We start from the raw sequence: 2,461 nt of genomic DNA, 5'->3' as shown, positions 1-2,461 counted from the left end.
TATCAGTTTAATGTACATGTGGATGAATCAGCATAAATAGTAAAGTAGCCAAGTTTGATTAGTGTTGTCATGTTCCTCTGAATGTCGACAGACAGCGGCCCCCAATCATGATGTAATAGAAAAGTTTCTTTAATTGTAGGCAGAGGACCTGTGTTTGAATCCTTTATTTTTTACCTCTGTGATTTTGGATGTCATTAATTCCTTGGGGCAAAATCACAGGTCTCAATTAGATGATTTCTTGGCTCCTTGTAACTCCTATTCCTAAACACCATCACACTAGAAACAGACATTTCAGTAGGATATGATATCAGTTGTGAGTCTTGACCAATTGGTCTTTCTTTCTTTCCTTCTTTCCTTCTTTTCTTTCCTTCTTTTCTTTCCTTCTTTTCTTTCCTTCTTTCTTTCCTTCTTTCTTTCTTTCCTTCTTTCTTTCCTTCTTTCTTTCTTTCTTCCTTTCTTCCTTTCTTCCTTTCTCTCTTTTCTTTCTTTCCCTATAGCTCATTTTCTAACTTTACAGCTGTCTACATCTGCCTCTATAGCTAAATAACAGACATGCATTGATACAATAACTCCAAGACCATAATTTTCAAGTACAGTTTATCCAAAGTCACCTTCATGTTGTTCTACCCATATGACACTCCATCACAGGTGTCTGCATCTTTGCCCAGGCTGTCCCCCATTCCTGGGATTTACTGCCTCCTTACTTGTCCCAGAAAATCCCCATTTTCCCTCATAGTTTATTTCAAGTACTTGATTGTTTTGTTGTCTTTTGTTTTTTGTTTGTTTTGTTTTTTGGGGGGAAGTAATTCACATTTTTGTTTAATAGAAGTCCATGCAAAGAACAAGAGCGGCGGCATGGTCCTGTCAGGGGAGCCCGAGCCGGCTGCGACCTAGTCGCTCCGAGGGTCAGTGGCAACGGTCAAGGTGCATGGGCAGGTTGTGCTTTCGCGGGGGCCCAAAGGCTTGGGCATGCCCTGCACCCCCAAGCAGGGACAACAGCTGCACGGCCTGGAGCGGGGGCGGTGCCTGTGGTTCCGGGAGCCAGCCGGAAGCTGTGCTGGGAGGGCTCTGAGTGCACCCGTAGCTCTCGGTGCAGAGCCGGACTTCAGGGCAGGAGGAAGAGGCCTGGCCAAGTTGCGGGCCGGGGGAGGCAGTAGCTCCCCCTGTGCCTCGGAGAGTTGGATCCGGGGTGGCTTTGGCCCTGAGCTCTGACAGGCACTAGCGGCGGTACATTGAGAAGGCCAGGAGACTGACCAGCAGGGTGAGGCCGGGTGGAGGTTGGGTGAAAGAAGGGTCAGTACTGGATCTGGCAGTACCATAGCAACGTCAGCATGAGAAGCAGCAGGGGGAGCAGCAGATCGTCCACTCCCAACCCCAAGGGGCCGGTCTCTGACCCCGGTGGGCAGCCTAGATGTTGGGGGTCTGCTCTGGCGGCCACGTGGCAGTGGAGAACGCAGGCGGGGAGTGTGGGGGGGGGGGAGGTGAATTTAGCCCAGTGTCGGGGCATCGTCTCCTATAAGTTGCCCTTGGTATATCAGTCGAACTTGGTGTTCCTGGCCTGCAAACTAGGTGCTTTTCAAGGAGCCAATGATATCCTGTGGCCAGGATATCTAGCTACCTGCCCAGAGTCGTTGAGGAGCTTCAGCCTAAGCCCCAAGGGTGCTGGCTGAGAGCTGGGGCAGGGGGTGCTTCTGGAGATACCAAGCCAGGCTCTGACCAAAAGTTTGGAACTCGGTGTCTCAGTGTGGGGGCCTCAGATCCCGTAGCACCCTGGCTGTTGCTGACTGGATACTGCAGCCTCTCTGGATTGTGTTGGGGAGGGGGTCCCTGAGTCCTGGGGCAGCAGATCACCTTGTTCTGAGGTGTGTGTAGAGATCCAGGCCAGGCCCAGCACCAGGAGAAAGAGGAGTGCCCCAAAAAGGACAGTCACCTCGTCCCCCACCCCCTCGGTCAGGGCCATGGCACCTACCTAGGCCAGGCTATTGAGCACACCGCTGGCCCATATCCATGTCGGACACCCCAGTACTTTCAGGAGCGCTGGGCCGAAGTCGCTCTTACCTGTCCACCCCTCCCCCTCCTCACCGCCCCCTCCTGCCCCCCGGGTGGCACAGATGTCTTTTGTTCTTGAAGAGGACCAACATGACATCACTATGTTGGAGTCAAGGTACAGTATGCCAGACTGTGGTTGATTAGATCGATAGGAGCTCGGAAGGCTCTACCACAGGTTGAGAACAAATAGTCTACTCTATATCAACGTCTGGAGTGGCCATATCTGTAAATTTGCACATCTCACGTTTCTTTTGAGCTACCGCAATTCTGCTACGCTCACTTCAAGCACTACCTTGTACAGAAAACCTCTCCTGATTCCTTCTACTCCCCGTGATGTTATGTTAGTTTTGTATATATTTTGCCTATAGTCCTTGTGGATCATCCTTTGTTTTCAAAGAGGAATAATGACACC

The 2,461-nt window shown here is 50.8% G+C and overlaps 1 pseudogene; it reads right to left on the bottom strand.

Moving 5' to 3' along the window:
• Positions 1-1,218: 1,218 nt before the first annotated feature.
• On the bottom strand, positions 1,219-1,960 carry LOC118834978 (annotated as a pseudogene).
• Positions 1,961-2,461: the final 501 nt, after the last annotated feature.

The sequence above is a fragment of the Trichosurus vulpecula genome, chromosome 1 (assembly GCF_011100635.1).
Source record: "Trichosurus vulpecula isolate mTriVul1 chromosome 1, mTriVul1.pri, whole genome shotgun sequence".
Classification (NCBI taxonomy): domain Eukaryota; kingdom Metazoa; phylum Chordata; class Mammalia; order Diprotodontia; family Phalangeridae; genus Trichosurus; species Trichosurus vulpecula.
The sequence above is the reverse complement of the archived record's forward strand: the minus strand, read 5'-3'. Positions and strand labels throughout refer to the sequence as shown.